Below are 18,391 nucleotides of genomic sequence, written 5' to 3' on the forward strand. Positions count from 1 at the left end.
TAGACACCATATGCAACATGAAACCACATATCACGCTACCAAGTTAGAGCAAGCACCTGTGATGCTAGTGTAGGGGAAATGTTGTAATCAACTACAGAGCTACGTTCACTATCTTCATCTAGCATTCCTGTTTCTTGAGAATCATGTCGGGAGGCTGACGCTGCATTCTTTAAATGAGGAGTAGTCCCCTTGCCTGCCTGCCTCGTCATAATTGATTGATGAGGGATACACAAGAACATTAGTTTGATGTAAGAACATGGTTAATACACAGATGTACTAGTATGTACCAAAAACAGAAAGGCATGTCATATTCAAAGGTATAATGTGTAAGCTAAGCAGATGCAATTTAACCAAATTGGAAGCAATACAAGCTAGACATCCGGCTGGAGTGGTGAGCATGATCATCTAGGACCTGAGAGCCTGGTGGGAGGCGGGCTGCTTCGCCACCATCGTAGCTTTTTAGTTGGCTTCCAGGTGATGCCTATCTTTGCTGGGCTTGTCACTGGCTCGGCCAGTGCCCTGACTAGCTATTTGTCTTCTGGTGCTCACGAGATGGTGGTTCATGTAAAAAATATCTTTCCTTATCTTACCGACTTCGGCCTTTCGAATACAAGTTAGACACCATATGGAACATGCAACCACATATGACACTGTGAAGTTAAAGCAAGCACCTGGGATGGCGGTTCATTGCGAGCGAGGTCATCAACTCCAGAGCTACGTTTCCCGTCTCCATCTGCTGACACTACACCCTTTAAAGCGTTGAAATATGTCTTGCCTAGCCGCACACCAAACTGGAGCAACTTCTCTCTTTTCTTTTTGACTTCTCTCATGGCAGCAGAGTCTGAAATACCCTTGCATAAAAACACAACAGTGAGAGTAAGGGTGAAGTGTGTGCAGAACTAGTGCACTGTAAAAGTAGCAGATAGTAGGTGGTTGAAAAATAAATGACAGGAGACATATGATAGCTCTACAACATTGCATGGCAAACAAAATTAGATTCTACTCTGTATGATTTTGTAATATATGACCACAGGAAATGCAGGTACTCCTCCAGCACACCACCACATGTGGTCATATCTAAGATAACAGTCGACTGAAAATAAATAGGCCAGTCGATTAATGAACCGTCTGATCTACAAGGAACGGGCAGATGGCCTTCGTCTACCTCCCGCCAGTCACTGTTGATGATCTTTCTAGAACCGCCAGCGACCATCGGCCCAGACCCCTGCCTCCGCTGCCCCGCCCTCCCATCGACCTCACACCACCGGCGTGCTTGGCAGTGCCCCCAGGCCATCCCTTTAATCCCGGCCGACCTCCAGATCGGGCGCCAGTAGCTATAGGCCGCACATGCCCCTAAGATAAACACCAAGGCACTGCTTCCCCGGCGTAATACGCATACTAGCGCCTGTTACGCCAGGGAATGCTTCCGTTAATTGGGAATCAAGTGGCCAGAAATTGAAATTCAGGGGGGCGACGGACCTCTAGCTAAGGTGAAATAGTATATGAGGAGAAACCATGTGCATCGTGAGTTACTAGGAACATCTAGTATCAAGAAGAAGCAGTCAACTAGTGTCTTCTGTGGGATGAATACCGTGCAAGTAGAGACGTAAGATTTGCACGAATAAGGGAAGAGGAGTACCTTTTTCGGTTGGCGGTGTGGTCACCTCTACAAGTCACGCCGATTTTCTTCTTTTTACTGGGGAAACCGATGTTCTGGAGGCTGCAGGCTTGGGCGAACCCATGGCCAAATTGTTGACTGTGTTGCCGTGGCCGTATGTCGGCGAAGGGGAAGCAGATCCGAGGCGGTGAAGGACGGCGTAGCAGGAACAGCTCTGGTGCGGTGGAGGGTGGCGAAGTTGGAGCGGCAGCGGTAAGGCGCAGGACGGCGTGGTTGAAGTGGCTCGGGTACGGACGGCTCGGCCTCGGCTTCAACTACTAGCCATGGAGGGCATTGCAGTTGAGGTTGCGGTGGACGATGACGTCGGGGTATCGGCTCCGGCGTGATGGAGGAGGGCGGCGATTGATGGGTGAGATGGGGTGGCGGATGGAGGACGCCGGGGTTTCGCGGCTGGTGGAGAGGTAGTTTTGGCGCCCACGGGGTACGAATGGGGAATCGGACGGGTGGGGGGGAACCATGTTTCAGTCTGGGACGCGCTTTTTTTGGCTTTTTTGAATAGAAGATGGGACGCGCTTGTTTGAAATTTGGGGAAAGTACAAACTTTGCCCCCTCTTAAATTTTGAACCTACTGCGGGTCGGGGGTAGGATGGTAATCCCAGGTGTGCCAAATAGTGGGCGGGAGCGATTTCGGCCGCGCGCATGTGTGCTTAGGCGGCCATTGTGTATGAATGTTTTTCAGATGCGGTTGTGTGGCGTCTAAATGAAGCTACAAACCTACCCCGGTTTAGACCTTTGGACATCGGGCCGGTAGGTTTCACGGGTCGGAGTTATTAGAAAAGTAATTTCCTTGTACTACCAAACATTGGTGTCACGCGGTTTAGGGCGAGTAGAGGCTCTTTTGGTGCTTTGTTCGAAATTTTGAAACACAAGCATTCACGTTTAGAGTATTATTGAACTATGACGATTGACCTAAATATACAACATTATATTTGACCTTGTATGTTTGAAAACCTCATTAAATTATCCGCTTCTTTTTGAAATTTTGACACTTAAAAATCCTATAACTACGATTATTTTGGAATGGAGGAGCTAAATTTGAATCTATTTTGTACACGACTACATATGCTATTATGTACAAAATCAGAGCAAAGATTGGTGCCCCCATAATTTAGGTATGGTTTACAAATGCCATGATATCAAATTCAAATAATTGAATGGACTTCATGTTTAATTCGATTTTTTAAACCACCTTAAGTTGAATTCAAATGTATGCTAGTTCATAGGTAGTAGCTATTTATAATGTCCATTGTGTAACTTTCATATGTATAATGAGCTTTACACACACAACATGAACTATACTCACATTTATATTCGATTGCTAAAGCAATGCATTGTCTGGAGTTCAAAATACTAACTATGTGGATCAATTGTGTTGAATAATAACATAGACATGCTCAAATTCGATAGAATCTAGAAGTCTGATGGATCAATGACCGCTCCTTACGCGAATTGCAAATATCATGATCCCATCCTAATATTTGGATACAATTTATATCTTTAATCAATGTGCAGAGCAGTCTTTTACGTGTAGTTTCACTCTCCATCGGTGGTCTCTCACACATGCTCACACACTCTCTCCCGAGGTGTCTTTCTCGCACACATGCTCTAGATATAACCCTCCCTCCCTCTCATAACCATTTACAACTGTTTTCACTAACCTTTATCACAAGCACTCTTCCTCTCGCAAACATACACACGCACAATCCTCATCGACCCTTTCTATATACATGGACCTGCCTACGTGTCTCATGTACGCACATTATCTTTATGCCTGTCTCTCATGCATTGTCTCACACCTCTCTTCCTAATCGACGAGTATGATTCTAGCAGAGCATTCTGTAGGATGCCCCTTAAAGTTAGGTTGGATGAATAGTAATATCAGAGATAAAGGGGTTACCTTAGTCCGAGAACCTAGGGTTACAAATCCTAGCCGGCTTTGTCAGTGGACACAGAGTCCTTAACAATTCTGCTATCTTTGTCTTGTACGACAAGTCATCCATGGGTCTTCCTAAATGCGTCACGAGCCGACCAATGTGGCGCAAGACGGAACAGAACGAAGGGCCTCACCTCGGCCCACCGGACCTCACGCGGTGACACACCCTCTTCCCCCACGTCTCATTATCTTCTTACACCCACACATACCAACACAAACACCACACACACAGAAAATTTCTCCTCGTGCCTCTATTCCCTCCCCCTTGCATATATACACTCAAGGGAATGGAATCTCTTGTCGTGACGTCATATTCGTCTCTCTCTCTCTGTAGACCACTCTCATTTCTCATGCTATCTCTCCCACACCCCCCCGCCGGCCCCTCTATCCATGCCTCTCTCGAATATGTAATACACATACATACCTCTCTAGGCCCCGCCAAATGCATCAACTACACATTCACACATGTTACATCACGTACCCCATTGATCTAAAAAGCCCTCTCTTCACGTTTATTTCGCATACAACATTCCTTTTGAATAAAGTGTGGCCAAAAAATTATTTTAGAGTTTCTACATATATACAACATTACAAAGTTATATGGAGGAGTACGAACGCTAATTTGCATTGCATGGTGCCCACAATGATATTTATTCCGCACTGTGAATTTGTATATTTTTATACTATATACAAAGTTAGTCATAATAAAGAGAAACGAAGAGCATCTCTCTCTCCATCGCATACCCCCCTGTACACCCCTTTCACGTATGCACACAAAACTATCTCCAGGTCCTCTAAAAGTAAGCCCCCAGAAAATTCATGCATTTTTCATCTTTCTCTCGTGATATATGCAATGACGATCATTGTATTTGAAGCGAAAGCACGATACATACATTGGACTTCAGAATCCACTCATTACGGTCACCATTTACGTTTAGTGGTTATTATGCAGTCACGGGCTCACCGTACAACTCTGTATTTGCTCATGACATGACTAGTTGACCAGTTAAACGCTCCACGTGGCACCTCTAGTGTTGCATCACATTATCTCACTACCATCCTGCCCACCTGTCGACTTGTATCTACTCTACATCTACACTCTTATAAAATACATAAAATACACTCTTATAAAAAATAGAGTTGGTGATGATGGTGTGCCTGCCATCCTGCAATATAGGCCGTCCGATTTATATCTGACGGATAGGAAAGAAACTATGGCAATTTTGCAAAAAGGTACCCACACACCTCTCCACATTTGCAAATAAGGCCTTCCCTCGTTCATCCTTTTCTCTCACAAGATAAACAAGTCATACAATGCATCTTGATGTTACATGAAACGCACGGGCATCTTGCTAGTAAGAATGAAAAGAAATGACAAAAAAATATTTGGACGGTGGTTGGAAGTCATGACCGCGGGCACAGCGGACAAGGTGGCCTTGTATTGGTATGCTGAGCCGTCTGTTTTAACACACAGGAGCTGGTGTGGTGATTATACACACACGCATGCATGCACACGAACTGCATCCACGCAACACTCACACAAACACATGCACCCACGCACGCATGCAACACTCACACGCAGCCATGCACGCACGCAACAGTCACACGCACACACGCAACACTCACACGCACACACGCACGCATGCATGCACACACCAGTACACCACACGACCAACACACCCTCTCACGCTCAAGTGCTCAACCTAAACGTGCATGCGCACACATCAGGCCCTGACAGACACACACACAACCAGGTGATTCCCGCACACGGGTTGTAGCCTTGTCCCGCCTACGTAAATTTGTGTTTATCTGACCTTTTGCCTATGCAAACTGACAGGTGGGACCCACAACGAACATGGTCAATTTAACTAGTCAACATGGCGCCACGCAGACTATTTGGCCGGTCAACAGAGTGCAATCCGATGCTGAGCTGTGAGCAAGTGACCATATAATCACCGCAAAACGTATATAGTGATCGTAATTAGCTTATTCTGAAGTTCGGTAACCGTATTACGCTTTTCTCTCTGTAGGCCCTCCAAAACTACATCTCTACACGTCCTCGCATGTTACATCTAACAACTATGCAATACAGCACTACTACTACCCTCTAACACAATAAATCATATGTGTTTTTAGTTTTACTAGATATCATATTGTTACTTATAATTATTCAGTTTGCATACTTTAAAATTGCCTTTGATATGTATGGCGAGTATCATCTACCGCGCGGGAAAAATCCTGCCCTTTCCTGTTTAATCGGGTTTGTATCGATGGATCGTGCGAAACAGCAAAACTATAGTACTATACAGTACAAGTGACAGTTCACTGGGCCGTTGTGTTGTCTACTCCTCCGTCGTAAGAGTGGAGCGCTCGCTTTCATAAATCTTCTAGTCCCTTTCGCCGACATGTGGGACATCAAGCTACCGGGTCCATGTGCCATACCGGAATACAGTGCAGAGCAGCCGGGGTGAAGCACCCCAGTCATGGCACCGGTGTAGTAATGAGCAATGAGGCGTCAAATCACAAAGCTGCACCTTTCCCGCAGTTAAGTTGGAGGGACGAAGCAACCATCATTTCACTCGTTGCTGAATCCGCTTCTCCCTCATCTTCTTCAACTTAACCACGTGTTGCTTCTGCCGTTGTTCTGCCTCATGTGGGACGCAGATCGGCTTGGTAAAGCACTGACACGTGGGACCACATGTTAGCAAACCGCTAGGACAATGTCCTCCGAAAATAAGAAGCCTAATCCTAGACTTACAAAGGGCTACGTAGCTGCTGCGTATACTTTCCATCTAATCTATATATGCCCCTAGGAGCACGTGAACCGTTATGTTATGAAGTCGGAGCATGATTTATTTATTGATTGCCTTCCTTATGAGTGGCGGTCGGGGACGGGCGATGGTCTTTTCCTACCAATCTATCCCCCTAGGAGCATGCGCGTAGTACTTTGCTTCGATAACTAATAGATTTTTGCAATAAGTATGTGAGTTCTTTATGACTAATGTTGAGTCCATGGATTATATGCACTCTCAACCTTCCACCGTTGTTGGCCTCTCTAATACCGCGCACCTTTCGCCGGTATCATACACCCACCATATACCTTCCTCAAAACAGCCACCATACCTACCTATCATGGCATTTCCATAGCCATTTCGAGAAATATTGCCATGCAACTTACCACCGTTCCGTTTATTATGACACGCTCCATCATTGTCATATTGCTTTGCATGATCATGTAGTTGACATTGCATTTGTGGCAAAGCCACCGTTCATAATTCTTTCATACATGTCACTCTTGATTCATTGCATATCCCAGTACACCGCCGCAGGCATTCACATAGAGTCATATTTGTTCTAAGTATTGAGTTGTAATTGTTGAGTTGTAAGTAAATAAAAGTGTGATGATCATCATTTTTAGAGCATTGTCCCAAGTGAGGAAAGGATGATGGAGACTATGATTCCCCCACAAGTGGGGATGAGACTCCGGACTAAGAAAAGAGGCCATAAAAAAAGAGAAAAGGCCCAAATAAAAAATGATGAGAGAAAAAGAGAGAAGGGACAATGCTACTATCCCTTTACCACACTTGTGCTTCAAAGTGGCACCATGATCTTCATGATAGAGAGTCTCCTATGATATCACTTTCATATACTAGTGGGAATTTTCCATTATATAACTTGGCTTGTATATTCCAATGATGGGCTTCCTCAAAATGCCCTAGGTCTTCGTGAGCAAGCGAATTGGATGCACACCCACTTAGTTCGTTTTGTTGAGCTTTCATATACTCATAGCTCCAGTGCATCCATTGCATGGCAATCCCTACTCACTCACATTGATATCTATTAATGGGCATCTCCATAGCCCGTTGGTACGCCTAGTTGATGTGAGACTATCTTCTACCTTTTTGTCTTCTCCACAACCACCATTCTATTCCACATATAGTGCTATGTCCATGGCTCACGCTCATGTATTGCGTGAAGATTGAAAAAACTTTGAGAACACCAAAAGTATGAAACAATTGCTTGGCTTGTCATCGGGGTTGTGCATGATTTAAATACTTTGTGTGGTGAAGATGGAGCATAGCCAGACTATATGATTTTGTAGGGATAACTTTCTTTGGCCTTGTTATTTTGAAGAGACATAATTGCTTAGTTAGTATGCTTGAAGTATTATTATTTCTATGTCAATATTGAACTTTTGTCTTGAATCTTTCAGATATGAATATTCATACCACAATTAAGAGAATTACATTGAAATTATGCCAAGTAGCATTCCACATCAAAAATTCCATTTTTTCATTTACCTACTCGAGGACGAGCAGGAATTAAGCTTGGGGATGCTTGATACGTATCCAACATATCTATAATTTTTTATTGTTCCATGCTATATTATGTCCTGCTTTGGACATTATTGGGCTTTATTATACACTTTTATATCATTTTTGGGAATAACCTATTAACCGGAGGCCCAGCCCAGAATTGTTGTTCTTTTGCCTTTTCAGAGTTCCACAAAAAAAGAATATCAAACGGAGTCCAAACGGAATGAAACCATCGGGAATGTGATTTTCAGAACGAACATGATCCAGAGGACTTGGACCCTACATCAAGAAAGCAACCAGGAGGGCACAGGGTAGGGGCGCGCCTACCCCCCCCCCCCCAGGCGCGCCCTCCACCCTCGTGGGGCCCACGTTGCTCCCCCGACGTACTTCTTCCTCCTATATATACCTACCTACCCCCAAACTACCAGATACAGAGCCAAAATCCTAATTCCACCGCCGTAACTTTCTGTACCCGTGAGATCCCATCTTGGGGCCTTTTCCGGAGATCCGCCAGAGGGGGCATCGATCACGGAGGGCTTCTACATCAACACCATAGCCTCTCCGATGAAGTGTGAGTAGTTTACTTCAGACCTTCGGGTCCATAGTTATTAGCTAGATGGCTTCTTCTCTCTTTTTGGATCTCAATACAAAGTTCTCCCCCTCTCTTGTGGAGATCTATTCGATGTAATCTTCTTTTGCGGTGTGTTTGTTGAGACCGATGAATTGTGGGTTTATGATTAAGTTTATCTATGAACAATATTTGAATCTTCTCTGAATTCTTTTATGTATGATTGGTTATCTTTGCAAGTCTCTTCGAATTATAAGTTTGGTTTGGCCTACTAGATTGATCTTTCTTGCAATGGGAGAAGTGCTTAGCTTTGGGTTCAATCTTGCGGTGTCCTTTCCCAGTGACAGTAGGGGCAGCAAGGCACGTATTGTATTGTTGCCATCGAGGATAACAAGATGGGGTTTATTTCATATTACATGAGTTTATCCCTCTACATCATGTCATCTTGCTTAAAGCGTTACTCTGTTCTTTTGAACTTAATACTCTAGATGCATGTTGGATAGCGATCGATGTGTGGAGTAATAGTAGTAGATGCAGGCAGGAGTCGGTCTACTTGTGTCGGACGTGATGCCTATATACATGATCATACCTAGAAATTCTCATAACTATGCTCAATTCTGTCAATTGCTCAATAGTAATTTGTTTTCCCACCGTAATACTTATGCTCTCGAGAGAAGCCACTAGTGAAACCTATGGCCCTCGGGTCTATTTTCCATCATATTAATCTTCCGTCAACAAGCTATTTCCTTTTCTGTTTATTTTGCTTTCTTTACTTTACATCTTTATCATAAAAATACCAAAAATGTTATCTTACCATATCTATCAGATCTCACTTTTGTAAGTGACCGTGAAGGGATTGACAACCCCTTTATTGCGTTGGTTGCGAGGATTTTATTTGTTTGTGTAGGTGCGAGGGACTCGTGCGTGGCCTCCTACTGGATTGATACCTTGGTTCTAAAAAACTGAGGGAAATACTTACGCTACTTTGCTGCATCACCCTTTCCTCTTCAAGGGAAAACCAACGCAGTGCTCAAGAGGTAGCCGATTCTCCCTCTATAAAAAGTTAATTGCATCCTTAATCTTGTATTCTAAGTACTCTGTGGCTTCCACTATCAGTACAGTGTACATGACTTGCAGGCTGGCTACAGATTCGTAAAGAAAGTTAAAAAGAAACAAATCCATCCTTAATCATGTATTCCAAGTACTTTGTCGGTTCCACTGCCAGTACAGTAGCGAAAGAAGTATAGTATATATTAAAAAATAAAAAGCTAAAGTTTAGGACAGAATTCTAACTCAGGTCATCGCGCTACGAGCATCCGGCCCGGAACGGTACACTAGGTGTTGGTTGCGGACAATGCAAGAGATAAACCTTTATAACAATGAGCCCGTCCGTTGCAACAGATCCAAAGTAGAATAACTACTTTTGATATGCGGATCACTAAAAATATCTTATGTTTCACTCCAAACAGTTTACTTTTGATATAACAATGATTGGACCAGTATTGTGATCACTCAAGCAAGTTGTATGACTTCGATATGACCCTACCCTGCTGGTATGTGTCTCGTAAGTCAAGCAGTGTGTTGTAGTCATCATCACCTGTCCAATTCCCACAGCACATATTCGCTTCTCCATCTTCGTTCGCTCTTCCATCCCCGCTAAGGCGCCTCCCCCCTCGTCTAATCTTCCATCCCCGCTAAGGCACCTCCCCACCCCTTGTCCGAAACCCAAGCACTAAAAATGGCAGAACTGAGTAGCGACCGCCAAAAGAGTGGTCGGAATTTGCTCCCCACAAAGGTAATCAAGCTCATTGTTTCGCATGTGGGCAATCTCATTACCATGCCGCTCGCCGCGTGGTCGTCGGGGTTGTACCGTTTACTCAGAGCCCTCAGGCCGGAGCTTTTTTAGCCAGCTCCTTGCTTGTTGATGCCGCCTGATCTTCAGAAATGGCGTGTCACGCAACATAACGATCGTAGGGTGGCAAGAATCAACCCCCTTGATTGCGACCCGATCCCCGTCACCCTCAACTACATTAACGGTATTTACTGGGTCGGCATGAACACGTCTTGGATGGTGCTCATCGACGGTCGTGGCAGCTGGATGCTCGTGGAGGTCTACCCCGGGTGATTGATCCCCCTTCCTTAGATTAATGTAGTTGAGGGCACCGCGGCCCAGAATACTCGAAATCTTACAGTAGCCAACATAATACCAAGTTTCATTTGCTCAAGGTTGTAATCTGCCAAGTGCCCACAAGATCTGCGAATTATAAAGACTTCAGGCTAATTGTGTTCTTCAACCGTGGTCTCGCCTATCTGATAGGTCACTGCGGTAAGTGGATAAATCTGCATGTTCATCACAGGATCATACAACCTCCATGGTTCTCTGATGCCATTGAACACAAGGGCTTCATTTACGCTGTCGACTCCTTCTATGGCTGGACGTATTGCTGGCCTACTCCAGTCATCGCTACAAACGGCTGTTACAGCAGTATGTTACTTTCCTATGATATCATGATGGCTTGCTTATATTACTGTCAACATTTACTGAAAAAATATTCATGCTCATAACATATTGTTCTTAAGAATGACTACATCAAGAGCCCTTTTTTATTTGACTCCAACGTTTTTTGAGGGTTATTTGACTCCAACTTGATATGATGTTGTAGGCCGCCTGGTGTCCCTACCCTTCCTAATCCCAGAACCTTTCAAAGAAAAGCGACATGGCAGTTGCAGGTGGTTCCTGGCTCGATCAGACAACGGCGAATTATTGATGATCGTTCGCATGTACCGGACTTGTTGTTTCGTGGAATACAATCACAGTCACTGCAAGGTCTTTGAGCAGGATCCCAGCTTCTCTGGGCCTTCAGGAATTTTTGACTAGAGGTTGGTAAGTAGCCTTGGTACACGCTCTCTATTTGTCGGACTGAATTATCCGATTAACCAGGAGATAACCGACGGCAAGGATCATGATGGCAGCATGGTTTCGTTCATCAGGCATAACTATGTGTACACAGAGTACCATGCGTCTCTGCATGCACCATACCCTGATATGCGTAGCCACGCTCTGCAGCCCAAAGTAGGAGAGAGGGTCGCAAGTATTAGACTTCGACCTGCTGGCTGGAGTTTCCCCCATCAGGCACCCATCTGGTTCAAGCCGTTAGCCAATCTTCACATCTTAACAAATAGTAATGTCTAACTGAGCCAGTTAGTTAGATGCGTACACTTGGTGTAGTAGGATCTTTATTTAGTTTGATGCATACACTTGTTATTTTTTGGTAGCCCTTTTGTAATGATGGCTGATGTTTGGTTTGGAAGAGAGAGATGTGTCTTCACTCTTCTGGCCTGCTTACTGTTTCTGTTGCGCCCCCAGCCCAGGTTGCTGCTGCTGTTTTCAATGTACAATCAGTAGTATATTTCATCTGTTGGTTGAATAAATGTGTTGTTAGAACGACAAACACAATGTTTTGGAAGTCATTGCACGGTTCGATCCTTTAGTGCCCCGTACCGTATGTAGCACATACTATTTTTCGTACGGAACACATTTTCCATTTGTTGATAACATGCAGCCCAGTGATGAAGGCCCAATAGAGAAGCCCATAATTAACTGGAAGGGGGGCTCTCACATGAATCGCTTAGGTACATGCTCATGGTCCCCTAAACATAAATAAGTAAATAAATAAATAAATAAATAAATAAAGCTAAATGCTCATGCACCAGTTCATTAAATTCACGATTTAACAGGAGGATATTATTTCCTATGATAGTGTCGTTACATTCAGTCGATATTATTCTTCGGCAAAGATAGCGACCAGTCTTCTTTCTCCCAGAATTTTCTTCCTGCAACCAGCGGACCCATGCAAATCGTAGTCAACGTCGTAAATAGATCCGGTCCATTTTTATTTTTCAATAAGAATGTCCAACCCAGCCCAGCACATTGGCGACAACACTTTATCCTCCGCCTTGGTGTGCTCGCCGCGGCTGTCGGTGTCAAAACCGGCGGATCTCGGGTAGGGGGTCCCGAACTGTGCGTCTAAGGCTGATGGTAACAGGAGGCGGGGGACACAATGTTTACCCAGGTTCGAGCCCTCTCGATGGAGGTAATACCCTACTTCCTGCTTGATTGATCTTGATGATATGAGTATTACAAGAGTTGATCTACCACGAGATCGTAGAGGCTAAACCCTAGAAGCTAGCCTATGATTATGATTGTTGTTGTCCTCCGGACTAAACCCTCCGATTTATATAGATACCGGAGGGGGCTAGGTTACACAAAGTCGGTTACAAGGGAGGAGATCTACATATGCGAATTGCCAAGCTTGCCTTCCGCGCAAAGGAGATTCCCACCCGGACACGGGACAAAGTCTTCAATCTCGTATCTTCTTAGTCCAACAGTTCGCCCAAAGTATATAGTCCGGCTGTCCGAGGACCCCCTAATCCAGGACTCCCTCAGTAGCCCCTGAACCAGGCTTCAATGACGATGAGTCTGGCGCGCAGATTGTCTTCGGCATTGCAAGGCGGGTTCTTTCTCCGAATACTCCATACAAGATTTTGAACACAAGGATCGTGTCCGGCTCTGCAAAACAAATTCCACATACCACCATAGAGAGTACAATATTCCACAAATCCAATCCGCTGACAACTTTTCATAACGTGACGTCCTGCCGTGGCCCGGTCAGTACGAACCGTTTTTCCCTGCCTGCCACTGCACATGTTGCGAGGCAGTTTTATTGGCATGTTCGAAGCAGAGATTGTGTCCCCCTTATCACGGGATTCTCATCAATACGGATATGGGTAACCCAACCGCGCCATCAATCGCGGCGCTTGGGGAATAAGCGATTTTACGGGGCAAGTAGGGAGGCGCACAGTTTCTACTTCCTTTATAAAGGGACAAGGACTCCTCTTTTTCACCCACGCCTTCTTCTTCCCCTGCCCATCCATTCTCATGCACTCAAGCTCCAGCGCCCAAGTTCTTATTATCTCCGCAAAGCCATTCCAAACATGTTCAGAGAAGGAGGCAAGTGGATGGTCTCTTCCGTTACGGAGGACAACATTACGAAGCTCTGGGAAGCTGGATACCTGGCCGCAGACATCGCGCACCGGCTCCCAGACGCGGGGCAGATCGTCCCTACTCCAGCACCCCATGAGAGGGTTGTATTCCTCACCCACTTCGTCCGCGGGCTAGGATTTCCCCTCCACCCGTATGTCCGTGGGCTCATGTTCTACTACGGGCTGGACTTCCATGATCTGGCTCCCAATTTCATCCTCAACATCTCGACGTTTGTCGTCGTGTGCGAGGCCTTCCTCCGCATCAAGCCCCACTTTGGCCTGTGGCTGAAGACCTTCAACGTGAAACCAAAGGTGGTGGTCGACCAGCAAGCGGAGTGCGGAGGCGCCATGGTGGGCAAAATTGCCAATGTCACCTGGCTCGAAGGCTCCTATGTGGAGACCATGAAGGGGTGGAAATGGGGGTGGTTCTACATCACCGCGCCGAATGACACCAACTGGGTGGCGGCCCCCGAATTTCGATCCGGCATCTCCATGTGGCTCACCTCCTGGAAAGAGAAGGGCCTATCCTGGGGCTCATCGGTGGAGCTGACCGGACTCCAGAACTATGTTAAAAATATGATAAGCAAGAAAATCAAGCTTGTCAACGTGGTCCCGGTCATGCTCTTCCGCCGGATCCTTCCGTGTCAAAGACGGGCATTCAATATGTGGGAGTTCGACCCGGCCAAGCACCAGACGCTATGAGAGCTTTTCGACATGACGCACCAAGACCTCTGGAGGGTGCTGTTCAAGGCCGCCGAGGTACCTCCTCCCCTTACCTAGGATCGCAGACTCAGCGCAAAGCGCCCTGCCAATCCAGTAAGCTCTTTATATCTCATAAGATGTTCCTTTCCCCAGTATAATCATGTGAGGGATTTGAGCCTCCACGCCATTTTAACAGGACTGGGTAGCGACAGCGGAGCAGATCGATTTTCCGTCCCCACTGCCCGAAGATCCGGCAAGGGCTCTCTTAATGGAGATGCTGGTTTCAGCACCCTATGAGGCGCCGGAGAAGAAGGCTAAGAAGAAGGCCGTGGGGACCAGAAAAGGTCTCTGGCGCAAGGTTATATCGGACTCATCATCCGAAAACACCGAGGCGCACTCCTCCCAAGAAAACGAGGAGTAAGAATAGGAAAGTTCTCCCCCTCCCCAGTCGGGGAGACAAGAAAAGGAAGGCCGCCCCATCTAGGGAGGCCGAAGGGTCCAAGAAGGGAAGGACCCTCCTTCTGGACTACTCCACAACAACCGCTCACAGCGACGAGGAGTGCTTGGCCAGGGACAAGCCCCTGGCGAAGTCGTAAGTATCCAGATACTATAATAGTTCTGGTATGTTTTGTTTTATTACTTCTTATCATGTCAAACATGACCATGCACTCCATCCAAAGCCCATGTCGACGTATCCTCTTCAGATGAGTATTTGGGCCAGTCGGCGATGAACAGCGATTCACTCCCGACAGCCACCTCCCCCCGGCCCACGGATGACATCGAGGTGTTGTCTCAAAGGGCACCGACTGGGCGCATGGGGGGCAAGACTCCCGTGGGCTCTACTGTCGGGGGCCGCAACAAGTTTGGCCCCCAATCGGATACTGCGCCGGAACCTCCAGTGGTTCCGGATTCTGTCAAGCGACCCCTCGCTAAGGAGGGCGAGCCATCCGTGCCGGTGGCCTTTGTCCATGCAGAGGCATCAGACAACTTGCTGGAAGCGCTTCGCAGAGCTTCCATTGACGAAGAGCACTGCACTATCATGAGTGCGGTGGTCGAGAAGGTTCGGTCCGCCAAAAGCGGACTGACCGAAGCCTGTGCCAGCCACCTAACAGGCTTTGAGGTAAGTAATCAAATATGAGAAAATATCACAATATAGACAGTAGCCCCTGATGCTCTGTTTAGTGTTTGCAAAGAAAGGCCGAATAGAGGATCAAATAATAATCACAGGAGTCTAATCAGAATATGTTTATGTGAATAAGCAGTCTTCGTTGCTGGCCGCTGCCGCTCGTACTGCGGAGGTCTCTATACTGAAGCGGGACCTTGAACAGTCCGAGGAAGAGCTCGGCCTTAGCAAGAGGCATCTCGAAGAGAACAAAGGTAAGTGATACCCCATCTGTATATTGATAAAGAAAAAGGAAGTGGTTACTAGATCATGGGATCATCATGAATTTTGCTAGGGGCCACGACCGAAGTGGCGGCCCTGAAGAAGGCACTATCCGAGGCTGATGACAGAGCAGCCCAGGAGCGCATCGAGCGCGAGAAGCAAGAGGCCCAAGTCGGCGAGGTTCAGCAAGAGCTCCAGGATTTCGTCAAAAAATACGAGTCCTTGGAGCGTGACTCTAAGACGTAGGGGTCCGAGCTTGCGAAGGCCCTCGAGAATGCACAAAATGCCAAGGCTGAAGCTTAAAAGGCCCTCCAGGAGATTCAGGCGGTCAAGAAGATAGCGGTGGGTAAGGTATTCTTTATGCAAAGCAAGCATGTGAAGGAAACTTTCCTTTTACTTACCCGAACTTGGAGCTCTTCAGGAGTGTTCGCAGATCTACCCAGCAATGTATCGGATGCCGCGGAGTTCTACCGGGCCGAGGAAGGGAGCTCGGCGGAAAAGTTGTTCTGGTCTCAATATACTGGGACCGGACATCCGGTGCCCTTGAGCGACCGGCTGAAGCAACTGGTCGAGCTTCACAAGGTGGCCGAACTGGCCATGTAGGGTCTCATACTCCGGATGTGGCCTGGCGAGCCCCTACCCGACAGCTACTTCGGCCTGGTAAAGCGGCTTGAGAATGCCTGCCCACGGTTTGAAGCCATAAAGCGGTCCGTCTGCATTGAAGGTGCGCGCAGGGCCTTTGCCCGTGCGAAAGTGCACTGGGTGAAGATGGACGCCGAAAAGCTGGTGAAGGAGGGGCCACCGGAGGGCAAGGAGCATCGCCACCCCGAAAAGTATTATGACAGTGTCCTGAAGGGTGCCCGCCTTGTGGCGGAGGAATGTACTAAGGATGTAATATTTGAATGAATGTACTCATGTGATCCTATAATATGAAAATGAGTTCGTGTGCGCTATATAACGCTTGTCGATTTAAAATATTACCTTCTATGCGGCCGTTTATAAAATCTGAGAGTTGGCCAGTTGTCGGCTTCTGCCCCCATGTAACTAGTACTGAGGTGTTCGGGATAAATCTTAAACACTCTTTATCCAAAAAAAATTGGTCCTTTAAGGAGGTGTTTAGCGCAGTGAACAAGGCAATCGGACTATACAACTTTATTACTCTCACTTAGCCATAGAAGTCTACAATTTTAAATTTTGGTGAAGCCACTAGTATTCTGAAGGCCGAACTTGGGGCGCTATATACGCCTAAATCGGACAAAGTTGATTCCTCACCCGAAGCGGAAAAATCTTTAACGATTTGAGACCTCTCGAACAGCGACCAGCTCTCGCCGCATCATGACAGTCAGTTTTCAGCTTTCTCTACTGAGGTGATCGTCCGGAAGAACCGGGACACAATCGTAGTAGTTCTCCCAGTGCTACCTTAGCCGATATAGCGGAACGTAAGGTTCCAAAACATGGGAGCTGGGAAAACCCAACTATTGACCCAAGACATGATTCGGAGCTGATGCATATAATGCTATAAGTTTGGGGTGCCACACTGTCGAGAGTGTTTGGACTTTTTTTGCCGTGTTATGGGGTATACTGAAGCCCCTGGCGCACTCGATGTACCAGAATGTACAGGTGCAATTTGTCATAAATAAGCAGACAGGGAAAAAAGATGAAGAAATGCAATAATAAGCTAACGTTGTGCATTGGTTTTTAAATGATATGTCAAAGCGTATGTATACAAGTAGTGCAATAAGCAAAAATAGGACTATTTGACATGTCATGTCCAAGGGCAGGCTGCGTGTGGGTATGTAAAACAGGTATAGTGATCATTATCAGAGACCACCTGGGGATTCCCTTGTACGTAAAAGCTTCTTGCTTCCTTGGTGTTTCCTTCCCATGATGGGTCCGATAATCAGGGTATCGGAGAGGGCCTTTAGAGAATAGGGTCCTGAAAGGAAGAAAATGGTAAAGCTATACAGGTCCTGAAGCGGTTGAGCCGCATTGTGGGCCGTGCCATACTCGTGCCTCTGCCTATGCCCATGGTATCTTGAGTGCATAATTATGGACGCGCGGTGCAAATTTCGCCGCTTTACTGGGACTAGGACCGAGGCCGAATTGCTAAGCAAGCTCAGAACGTGCCGGGCGATCCTGTTGCAGGGTACTCTGGATTCGCTTGAAGGTGTTTGGGGGCTTTATCGCCGAATTGGCGGTTTGCCTCAGAAGGCTGCTTTGTACTTCTGCTGCGAGGGCCCCAGTGTGCTCCTCCGTATGGAGCATGTCAGGACCCCGATTCCAAGTCACATCGGTCTAGCCGGTAACACCTCACATCACTTTGCGGCCTCACGCATGGTATTCCCACGGGTGTCGCCTTACCATGGCCCGGGACCGTTTGCGCCTTTTGGCTCACGTATATGATAGTGTTGCTAGCCTCCATATGACAGAGAACCCGGGCTGACATGGCTAGTTGTGAACCCAAAGAGGCACCAACCTATGGGGACAGGCATACATGAATCACATCGAGCATGTCGGTTAGCAGCGTGTGAATCCGGGCTGTAGCACTGGGTTAACAGGACTCTGGGAACCCGGGCTGTAGCAGGCTAGGCAAGACTTCGGATGTCACCGCGTGACATTTCCCCGACGGGACAGACACAGGAACGAAGTGAAACAAATGCCGGCCAGTCAAGTGTCCTGAGCAGTAGTACTGGGCTAGCAGGACTCCGGTGAACTGAGCTGTAGCGGACTACTATGGCTCATGGAAGCACTAGACTACATTTCCCCA

Source organism: Triticum urartu, chromosome 1, assembly GCF_003073215.2.
Source record: "Triticum urartu cultivar G1812 chromosome 1, Tu2.1, whole genome shotgun sequence".
NCBI lineage: Eukaryota > Viridiplantae > Streptophyta > Magnoliopsida > Poales > Poaceae > Triticum > Triticum urartu.